The sequence below is a fragment of the Stegostoma tigrinum genome, chromosome 25, assembly GCF_030684315.1.
Source record: "Stegostoma tigrinum isolate sSteTig4 chromosome 25, sSteTig4.hap1, whole genome shotgun sequence".
Classification (NCBI taxonomy): Eukaryota; Metazoa; Chordata; class Chondrichthyes; order Orectolobiformes; family Stegostomatidae; genus Stegostoma; species Stegostoma tigrinum.
The window spans coordinates 5,000,518-5,012,869 of record NC_081378.1 but is presented as its reverse complement, the minus strand read 5'-3'; positions in this window follow the sequence as shown (position 1 = coordinate 5,012,869).

The window sequence follows — 12,352 nt, the reverse complement described above, 5'->3', positions numbered from 1 at the left end:
TTAGCCCTTTGAGTCCAGTGACCCATTCTGAAGAGGGGTCACTGGGCTCGAAACATGAACTCTCTTTTTCTGTTGACTGATGATGCCAGACCTATGATTTTTACCGCTAATTCCTGTTCTTTTATCATATTAGGTCTTTAGCTTTCCAAACTTTCCACTTGAAACTTTGGAGCATGAAGAAATAAACAATAGCAAGCAGTCTTTATCACAACACTGTTAAGAACATAATTACGAATATCCTTAAATATCTTTCTGGTAATAAACTGGTGGAATTTATATGGTTAATGCTTGTGTTGCCAGCTCATCGTCTGTGAATGTTTCTGAGGTTCCCCAGAGATTGCAACCTGACACGTGGAGAACATTAAGGCACCAAATTGCCCATATGCATCTGTCATCACATTTATAATGTGCAAATGTGCATATTGACCCTATTCAACATCTAACAGCGCTGTTTGTCAGTCAGGTTCATATGTTTACATCATGTCGAGGGGAGGCAATGGCCTCGTGGTGTTATCGCTGGATTTGAATCCCACCATGGCAGATTTTGAATTCAGTAAAAATATATCTGGAAGTAAGAGTCTAATGATGACCATGAATCTGTTGCTGACTTGGAAAAACCCATCTGGTTCACTAATGTCCTTTAGGGAAAGAAACTGCCATCCTTACCTGGTCTGGCCTATGTGTGACTCCAAACCCACAATGTGGTTGACTCTCACTGCCTCCTGGGCAATTAGGAATGGACAATAAATGATGCCTAAAAAAGAGATGCCCTCATCCCATGGATGAATAAAAATGTTTGCATTGACAGTGTGGAGTGGCCCTGTTATACATTTGAGATCCAGATGCAGGTAGCTATGAACATATTAGAACACAACTATTTTCTCTGATCCCATGAATGAGCAACATATTCCATTCAAATAGCATAAACTTAGCACCCATTTTAACATTTCTTTCTCTCTTTAGTTTTCTTTTGTTCTTTCCCACATGTTAATGCTATTTTAGAATATTTATTTATATTTATCTTTAATGTTCCCCCCTGAGATTTTTCTTCCTCATTGCTGCCCACAAGCTGTTACATTCTGCCCTTCAAAAAGAGATAGAAGGGTCCACTGGTCAGCTCCGGCAAATTCAGGAAATCTGAATCAAAAACAAACAAAGATGCAGATCGGAGTTAAAATTGGACTTATTGCTCATAAGGTTTTCTCTGCTTCCGTCGCCACAAATGCAGCCTGACCAGCTGAGTATTCCTGGCATTTTCTCTTTTTAACACATCTGCCTTCAGTTCCCTGAATGATCACCCGCGAAGTGACATCTACTCAGTTATTATTGAGAGAGATGAGGAAAGAGTGAGAGAGAAACATTGCTCTTCTGTCACAGTGACCTGATCTGGAATGTGGAAAGTTTAGAGATTTAGGGCAAATAAAGTTAAGTTCACTGAAGCAATATGCATTGAGAGGTTCCCACCAGCGAGTGACCGACCCAGTCATTTTAAATGCTTTTTGTGCCTTCAACTTAAGTTGCTTCAAGATTACTCAATGCTCCTCATAGTTATTCCAAAATATGTTCAGGAATCTTTTGGAAATTGATGCACATAAGGTCAAAAGGAACAAAACATAAACATCCTATTTCAAAAGAAGTCTTGAAAGATGGGAGGCTCAGATTAATGAGTACACCAGTCAGTCTGCTAAACTCCACCAAGTGTTCACCATAAACTATTGCGCTGAAGCTTCAACAATTCCAGCTGTTTGGTTGCTTCTTGACCAAGCTTCTGACAGATACTTTGAATGAGTTCACTGAACTCATATCCTACAGTGCTCACTCCCCAAATTTGTAAAGGCAATGCTTAACCATGTCGTCTCCAGCAACCCACAACTTGAAATGTTCAGGTTAACCTCTATTAGTTGACTTTGTGATGTTGGGGGACGATGGGTTTTGGTCTGTAACCAATGACATTGAGGCCAATCCTTGACATGAATGTTTCCATGTCCTAATGCTTCCGGCCCACTTTAAGTTACATTCTATGTTTTTGATTAGCTGGCACTTCTTTAGCCCTGTCAATGCCACAGAGAGTAGTGGCACTGCCAGAATGCATTTTTTATTCATTCACATGGTGAGGGCATCACTGGCTAGGCAGCATCTATTGTCCGTCCCTTAATGTCCAGAGGACCGTTCAGAATCGATCACATTGCAATGGGTCTAGAGTCATTTGTTTGCCAGGCCAGTTAAGGATGGCAGTTCCCATCCCTAAAGGACACTAGTGAACCACTTGGGTCTTCCCAACAATTGACAGTAGATTCCTGATCATGGTTTTAATTCCAGATTTTTCTTAAAAATTGAATTCAAATTCCACCATCTGCTGCAGCGGGATTCAAACCTGGATCCACAGAACATTACTGGATTAGCAATAATACCACTAGGCCATTACCTCCCCACCTACTGCTAGCCCCTTGAGTTCTCTGCACAAAGAGACCAGGACAAGTGTAACCACAAGGGTTTTCAGGGCGAAGGGTGGAGGGGAAGCACCAGTAGGAGGACAGGCTATCACATTGGAAAGGCAGGGGTGTGAACAATGCACCTGGGCTGGGTGCAGATCTCGCTCGGTGGGGATGTATGGCATAATCGATTCTTGCCTCAACCAGCACTCTAACACAGACATTTCACTATTTCAACTTATGTTTCAATTTTTTATATTCATTCACAGGATGTGGGCATTGCTGGTGAGTCCAGTGTCTTTTTGCCCATTCCTATTTGCCCAGAGGGCAGTTAAGAGTCAACCACAATGCAATGGTTCACATGTAGACCAGACCAAGCAAGGTCAGCAGATTTCCTTCCCTGATTTCCTTTCCTTAGTGAACCAGGTGGGATTTTCCAAGAATTGGCAATGGTTTTGTGGTTATCGTTAGATTCAGAATTCAATTCTAAGAAAGCAAATTACCTGGGAAATTATTTTGTGATGATTTCTGATTGCATCAAGTCTGCCATGTTGTGACAGTGAACATATTTCAATATTTCATCAGTCGTAGAGCATTTGGGGATGTGCTGAAGTCAGGTAAGTATTGAAATGCAATATTCTTCTTAAAAACAACAATCATTTAATTGACTGCCTATGAAGCAAAAGGTCTTCAGCAGAGATTTATACAAACTGCCATCTTTAGTCGCTCAGGTGCCAGACTACAAAACTCCTGAGTGATATTGTTGGGGTAATATAAACTTGGTCAGTTAGTGTACGGATCGTCTGATTGCTGTAACTAGAACAAGCTGCGCTTCATCCAGGATGATGTTAACACATTACTTTACAAGTCAAGGAATGCAAACTTAAACAGGAGCAGACCCTTCAAGTATTAATGCATTTCATGTGCACTGGGTGTATTTCAGTTTCATTGGATCCAATGTCAGATCTGGACATTTAATTTATTCTCCTAAAGCATTAAAATGACAGATTAACTGGGAAACCATGGTCTGAGATATGGTGCCAATTGGGATTTACAGCTTTGAAGGGGCTTATCTCATTCCTGGTTGATCTATGGATCCTGGATAAGAGTTGCGAGCAATTCTGTTCAATTGGTTCTTCTGCTGGATTGACAAATCGGTTCTCCCTATTGAGATTAACCATTCCTCTGTCCCATGGTGAAGAATATTTAGAGAGGGCTACTTCTGGGAGCAATGGCAAAGCCATGAGATAGCACAAAGCAAAAACAAAGCATACGCAGAGACAATGAATGAAAACTGGACAGGCTGTTGAGGAGAATCGGAAACAAATAGCTGCCAGGCAACAGCAGGGGAATGGGATTGGCTGGACTTGCTAACGTGGATGATTCTTACATTTTTCTTTCTCTTTCTGGTAAGATGGCAGTAGAGTAGCGCTTCTGAGCCCAGGTCTCGTCCACTCAATCCACTTTACTTTTCGTTTCTTTTCTTTCTTTATTTAACATCTTTTCTCATTTTGTTTTACTAATCTCTTTTTAAGGAACTTGATTGTGGCAAAGGCATCAGCAGTGAGGGGGCCCAGCAGCGCAAACTCGAGAGGGCCCAGCAGCGCAAACCCAAGAGGGCCCAGCAGCACAAACTCGAGTGGGCCCAGCAGCGCAAACTTGAGAGGGCCCAGCAGCGCAAACTCGAGTGGGCCCAGCAGCACAAACTCGAGAGGTCCCAGCAGCGCAAACTCAAGAGAACCCAGCAGCACAAACTCGAGAAGGCCCAGCAGCGCAAACTCGAGTGGGCCCAGCAGCGCAAACTCAAGTGAACCCAGCAGTGCAAACTCGAGTGGGCCCAGCAGCGTAAACTCGAGTGGGCCCAGCAGCGCAAACTCAAGTGGGCCCAGCAGCGCAAACTCAAGTGAACCCAGCAGTGCAAACTCGAGTGGGCCCAGCAGCGCAAATTCGAGAGGGCCCAGCAGCGCAAACTCGAGTGGGCCCAGCAGCGCAAACTCGAGTGAACACAGCAGCGCAAACTCGAGTGGGCCCAGCAGCGCAAACTCAAGTGAACCCAGCAGCGCAAACTCGAGTGGGCCCAGCAGCACAAACTCGAGTGGGCCCAGCATCGCAAACTCGAGTGGGCCCAGCAGTGCAAATTCGAGAGGGCCCAGCAGCGCAAACTCGAGTGGGCCCAGCAGCGCAAACTCGAGTGGGCCCAGCAGTGCAAATTCGAGAGGGCCCAGCAGTGCAAACTCAAGAGGGCCCAGCAGCGCAAACCCGAGTGGGCCCAGCAGCGCAAACTCGAGTGGGCCCAGCAGCGCAAACTCAAGTGAACCCAGCAGCGCAAACTCGAGAGGGCCCAGCAGCGCAATCTCAAGAGGGGCCAGCAGCACAAACTTGAGTAGGCCCAGCAGCACAGATTGGAGTGGGCCCAGCAGCATAGAATCAAGTGGGCCCAGCAGCACAGATTCGAGTGGGCCCAGCCATGCAGCCGTGCTGGGGGCAAGTTTGAGTTTTGGTGGTTTCTAAATCATTGAGACTGTCCTAGCGTCGACTCGTGGCTGAAGTGGAGGAGGCGAGTTTGTGCCCAGCACGAGACCCAGCACCATCAACAGTGGCTGCATTTGCAAAGTGGATCAAAGTGGACTCCTGGCAGCTGCAGAGCTAAGTTTGGACTGGCAAGAGCATCAGAGCCATCTGTATTGGCAAGGTCCATGGAAGACTCAAAGTGGCAATGGGGTGTCAGTGTGGGCAAGATGGTGCTAAAGACTGGCCCATGGTGGAGCACCTAACCAGAAGAACTGTAAGGTTGAACACATTTTCTTTATTTCTTCATATTTCTGCCATTCTGTTCTATGTTTTGGTTTATTTTTCTGTGTTTTAATATGGTGCTGGAGAGTGGCTGTGTTTCACTGTGTTTTGTACCATGATAATAAATAAATCAAATCAAATAAAATCAAATAAACCAAACCAAATTTTAATCCTCTATGATACAGTAGCTACCACCTGTTCACAGCTCACCATAAAGCAACGGAAGTAATTGTTATGCTACTGTACTTGATAAAGAGGAACATTGTCTTGAGAAATGATACAAGCTTTGCAGATATAGTGTTCTCCCAAGCAACTAATCATCTAAAGGCAGGCGTAGTATTCTTGAAGTTCAAGGGGCTTTTATCAGCTCAAATTTTAGGGCCAGGAAGGGAAGGTAATTGACCTTAATAGGTAAAGATTAGAGGGAAGCTGAAGTATACAGTATCTGACAGGAATTCCAGCTAGACTTTTATCAGAAAATCTCTTTTACAAAGGCCCTTTTCTGTGCATGATTGCATGCTTCAGAACAAGCATCCTACTACTCCCAAGGCCTCCAGACAAGCCACTCACTGTGTTTATAAGAATCTGTCCTGCCATTTCATGTAAAATTGATCTCTTGCTCTTTGGTACTGTAATGAATCATTGTGCTTTCACAGATTCCTACGATTTCAGGATTGACATGCAATGATGAGTTATCCTTCCTCTGGACGAGTGTTGTGCCCCAGAGATTTCTTTGTCATAGATAAAACACTGATTGATTTGGGAGATTGGGATTTTATTTTAGCAACCGGGCATTTCTCTATGCAGAGAACCAAAGGGGGAATGAGTTAGAAGAAAATTAGGGAACAAAAGCAAGAAAATGAGGGTAGGGGAAGATTCATGTGAATGTCATGTACAATCAAAGCAGAGCAAAGGTGTACTGAAGGTCAGAGTAAGTAATATAGACTGCAGAAATATAGCTAAAAGAAACATTAAATGTTCATCATTTTTGGTTCTGATTAAAGTGAACATTTCAGCTTTAAGGTTTAGTTATAGTTGTAGACATTGCACTATATATTTATATTATATTGTAATAGTCATATTCACAGATCTTTAATTGATCACTGCCCATCACCAGCACTTACAGAGCATTTGTTATTGCACCCAGCTCATGTTACTTATTGCTTGTTATTTATTGCAGTTTCTAATATAGTAATTACGTATGTGCTCCTTTGTAATGTGCAGATTAGAACTTCCCTCCCTAATGACATTGTGGGTTTAATTACGCCACATTTTGTCCCAGCCAGTAACTCTTATATCCCATGCACTTTTCCAGACTGTACTACCTTGATAGGTTAGTAAATTGTCTGTAAACTCATGTTAAGAAATCAGATGCAACCATGATTCCTAAAAGCACTTTCACTGCAAGTCCTACTCAATCATACGTGTCTCATTATTAAAGAGAAAGATTTTCCAAAAACTAACTAATGAACACATGTTTTCAAATGCCTGTGCTTTTCCAAAGAATTCCGTACAAAATATTCACTACTGGATATGAATCTTCCTCTGATTGTTAAGGTTCCGCTTTGAGGATTGGAAAGACCAGGCTAAAACAGTGAGTTCTTCCTTCATTGCTGCAGCATCTTGGCTGAGCTTGGAGGTGGCTTCGCGTGCTTTAGACACATCGCAATCTGACCTGAGAGTGTTTCGCTTTGTTAAACTAGAATGGATTCTCATGATTTAACTGTGTTACCCTTTAAGTATTAACCACAAGCTAACCAGTGAAACCTCCCAGCCATACTCCGCAGGAATTATACCACATCAGGAAGCCCGATTTTAATGGAATTACAGCTGCTCCAGAAGCTGATAAAAGCCTTATGGAACTTTTATTAATTACTATTTAATCACACAAATGATGCACTTTAATTTAAGTCAATCTGCCTAAGACATAACTGAAAGAGCTAGGCTTTTTTTCACAGGAACGGAAAACAGTGGCTTAACAGCAACAACAATACATTGCAATTTATCGTAATTTTAACATACTGAAACTTGCTAAAATGCCTCACATGAGCATGGTGAAATAAATTTGGACACATACCAGGCTACATAATGGGACGCTGCATCAGATGGCTGCTAGCTTGGTTAAAGAGTTAGATGGATTTGAAAACAAGGATAAGAATCGTAGAACCAAGATGTTGTTTGACTGGCAGACAATGTAGGTGAGGGGAATAAGGTTTGCTGTGAATTTATGTACGGACAGCAGGGTTTTCGAGATTTTTAAGTTTATGGAGGGTAGAATCTAAGAGGTCAGCCAGGAGCATGTTGGAATTGACAAGTGAGGAGGTAGTGGAGGTATAGATGATTGAATATCAATTTTGCACTTTCACGAACTGAAGTGACAGCTTGTGGTAGTAAAAACTGCTGATGATGGAGTCAGAGATAATACAGCGTGGAGCTGGATGAACACAGCGGGTAGGGCAGCATCAGAGGAGCAGGAAGGCGGCTGTTCAGGTTGGGACATTTCTGAAGAAGGGTCCCGACCCAAAACGTCAACTTTCCTGCTCCTCTGATGCTGCCTGGCCTGTTGCGTTCCTCCAGCTCCACGCTGACAGCTGCAGAAGTTGCTTTATTCATATATCTGTCACACAGGCTTTTAAAAAGGAACATGCTACACATCAGAGCATTGTTTCATGACATCGTCCTGGTGGTTGTCAGTCCCAGGATTGACCTCTGCTCTATGCACATGGAATGATGAAGCGGCTTTCTTGCTGAGCTGTGGGGTTGGTAGGTTCAGTTGGTTCTGCAGTGGTTTGTGACGCCATACAGCATGGGTTCAATTCCCACAACCGTCTGAGTCATCATGAAGGACTATTCCCTCAACCTGTCTGTGATGTTGATCTTCAGATTAAACCACCGGTTGTCTCTATCACCTCAACGAGAAAACATCCACGTGGCAGCTTTACTTTAGGTTTTGCTAAATTCCTGCCAATTCCACTCATGAAGATGTCAATGAAATCGGAGAATTGTAGCTAAGAGGAGGGATTGGAGAAGTTGAGGTTGTTTTTTCCTTGGAGCTGAGAAGGCTGAGGGGTGACATGAGTAAGCATGAACTCTAAGGAACAGAGATGGGGTAGATAGGGCGACCCTGTCTCCCTTGGCAGAGAGTTCAAAAACCGGGAGTCATTGATTCAAGTTAAGTGGCAGAAAGCTTTGGTGAGACTGTGAGGAAACATGTTTTTACACAGAGGGTGCTGAAGGCTTTGAAGTCACTGCCTGAGGTAGTTATGGGGGTAGAGACCCTAAACTCTTTTAAAATGTACCTGGATCTGCAGTTTAAGTGCCGTAAGATGCTGGGCTATAGGCCGTGTGCAGGAATGTGGGATTAGGAAGGGCACCTGGGTGTCTTTGGGTCAGCACGGACATGATAGGCCAAATGATCCCTTCTATGCTGTATCGTTTCTATGTTTCTAAATTGAAAAGCCTTCTCCCAGGACTCTGTGCTGTTGGTTTGCCACCGATTCAGCAGGGGGAAGATTCCTTTCATGGGAATAGTTAAGAAAAGGTAGAAGTAGAAAATACTGCAGATGTTGGAAATCTGAAGTTCAAACAGAAACTTCTGGAAATAGTCAGTCAGCCCAGTAGCCTCAGTGGGAATGGAATCTGTGATAATGGCCTGGATCTTTGTAGAGGAGATGGTAAGGTGAAGTCGGGTAAATATTTTTCTTTATTCATTCATGGGATGAGGGAGCCACTGACCAGGCAGCATCTACTGCCCATCCCTAATTGCCCAGAAGGCAGTTTGGAGTCAACCACATTGCCTTGGGACTGGAATCACACATAGGCCAGAGCAGGTAAGGATGGCAGATTTCCTTCACTAAAGGACGTTAGTGAACCAGATGGGTTTTTCCTGACAATCAACAATGGATTCATGGTAATCATTAGATTCTTAATTCCAGATATTTTTTATTGAATTGAAATACCATCACGTGCCGTGGTGGGGTTTGAACCCGGATCCCCAGAACATTAACTGGGTCTCTGGATTAACAGTCCAGCAATAATACCAGTAGGCCACTGCCTCCCCCATTTTTCCTGGAGCATTGGAGGCTGAGGGGTGACCTTATTGAGGTTTATAAAATCATGAGGGGCATGCAGAGGATGAATAGACAAGGTCTTTACCCCAGGGTGGGGGAGTCCAAAACTACAGGGAATGGTTTTAAGGAGAGAGGGGAAAGATTTCAAAGGGACCCAGGGGGCAACTTTTACACACAGAGGGTGGTGGGTATATGGAACGAGCTGCCAGAGGAAGTGGTGGAGGCTGGTACAGTTACAACATTTAAAAGGCATCTGGATGGGTACATGAATAGGAAGGGTTTAGAGGGATATGGGCCAGAAGCTGGCAAATGGGACTGGAATAATTTAGGATATCTGGTCAGCATGGATGAGTTGGACCGAAAGTTTTGTTTCTGTGCTGTGCAGCTCTATGACTCTATGGTTCAGCAGACGGCCATCTTTAAAAGGTCCCTGGCCACCATATCTTCATTTGGGGCCTTTGAGAGTAGAATGGTGTCATCAGAAAACCCCAAAATGTGGCAGATGCTGAGGCCCAGTTTTAAATTCATTATTAATGTGTTATTACTCCCGGCAACACCTTTACCAGTGTCCACTTGCCTACCAATCAAAACCCTCCTTTCAAGCAGTTAAAATGTTGGTTTTCCCCTTGAATTTGATTCTTGCAAATTGTCCTGATCAGTGCAAGAAAAAGAACTTTGGGAAAAAAACTCAGCAATATTTAAAAGTAGAAACTGTAAGAAATATTCAGCAGGTCCCACTGTGTTTGTGAAGGAAACAGGGTTAACAGTTAGAGTTGAACATGATACTTTTTCAGAGGTTCCCCTCAGTTTTAACAATAAAATTTTAAAAATTGTATCAAAGAAACATTTTTGTGTGTTTCAACAGATACCAACTAACTTTCCGCTAGATACTTAACAAGTGCGAAAATAATACACTTCCACGGCTCACATTAATAGATGTTAAACACATAAATATGCATTAAAGAGTGTTATTGATTCATGCTTAATAATATCAGTTATTCCCCTCTCCTAAGCATTACTCTCAAACAAGCCTGCAGATATGTTAGAGAATCCCTACAGTGTGGAACCAGGCCGTTCAGCCCATTGAGTCAGCACCGTTCCTCCGAACAGCATCCCACCCCCATATTTCGCATGCCTAACCTACCTAGCCTGCACACTCCTGGACACTATAGCCTCTCTAGCTCTCCTGCACATCTGTGGGCTGTGGGAGGAACCTTATGCAGACACAGGGAGAAGGTGCAAACTCCACACAGAGAGTCACCCGAGGCTGGAATTGAACCCTGGTCCCCGCTGCCATGAGCATAGAACATGGAACATAGAACAGTACAGAATCGTACAGGCCCTTCGGCCCACAATGTTGTGCCAACCTATTATCCTACTAAGATGAAACTACCCTGCATACCCTACATTTTACTATCCTCCATGTGCCTATCCAAGAGTCGTTAAAAGCCTCTAAAGTATCTGATTCTACTATCATTGCCGGCAGCACATTCCATGCACCCACCACTCTCTGTATAAAGAACCTACCTCTGACATCTCCCCTATACCTTCCTCCAATCACCTTAAAACTATGTCCCCTTGTAATAATCATTTCTTCCCTGGGAAAAAGTCTCTGGCTATCCACTCTATCTATGCCTCTCATCACCGTATAAACCACTGCCAAGTCATCTCTCATCCTTATTCACTCCAATGAAAAAAGCCCTAGCTCCCTCAACCTTTCTTCATAAGACCTGCCCTCCGGTCCAGGCAGCAGCTATGCTAACTATTGAGCCACTGTAGCAAGGATCTCCAGCACAGCAAGGTGGTAATCCATGGAAAGATAGCAAAGGCATTACATTGATAACCAGGAGGTATTGTTATGCAAAACCTGTGTGAAGATTGGCAGTAATAATTGAAAACAGAACAATACTAGGTACAGAAATTGCTGGAGAAACTCAGCAGGTCTGGCAGCATCTGTCAAAAGACTTTAAGGAGTGGCCTGAACCCTTTCCAATGTGAATTCAACAGTACACACTGCTGTCAGCGTGCTCCAGTGATGATGGGAGATGATGTCGGAGTGCTGTCATTATGATCCTAACAACATTCCCTTTATGATCACCGTGACAGGATATTTGACTAAAAGCGAAATATTGCGGATGCTGGAAATCTGAAACAAACACAGAGACTGCTGGAGAAACTCAGCAGGTCTGGCAGCATCGGCTGAGACCGAGTTAATGTTTCGAGTCCAATGTGACTGACAAAAGGAATCAAAAGAACTGTGGATGCTGTAAATCAGAGACAAAAACATAAGTTTCTGGAAAAACTCAGCAGGTCTGGCAGCATCCGTGGAGAGAAATCAGAGTTAACGTTTTGGGTCGAGTCTGAGGAAGGGTCACTCAGCCCAAAACATTAGCTCTGATTTCTCTCCACAGATTGCTGCCAGTCTCACTGACCTTTTCCAGCAATTTCTATGTATGATTCAGACGAGGATTCATACATAACTTGAAACATTAACTCTGTCTCTAGCTCCACAGATACTACTAGGCATGCTGAGTTTCTTCAGCATTCTTGTGTTCATTTCACATTGCTTTCAGCATTACTTAGTGGACTTCACTTAATGAATGAGCAGCATCTAGTCTCTGCTTTTGCCTTCAGCTACACAAGAAAAGAGCTGAAATGTAGGTTTATCATTGAGTCTCCCTATTGTCTGTGGCACAATTTCAGTCCGAGGCTTTGTCACCCTCAGGTTGCACTTTGATGATTAAAATAAAACCACAAATCATTCTTCCTGCAGAAGTCTAGAATGGTAAACATAAAGAGTAACGCCATGTTTGGCGAAGGAACAGTGTATCTTGGCTCACATCTGTACGTGGATTCATTGAAAAGATGGCTAACATCATACCAACGGACAGAATGGCCTTCCCCATGGTTAACAATCTCACCAAGAAACTGTGCTCTGACAGATATGGGAATATCAACGTTCAGCTCTCCACCCTCCCCCAGTTACAGAGCAGAGCACAGACACAGTGTTGGAAAACCTGACCAGCATGTCAGATTTCATTCATGTGTTAACAACAT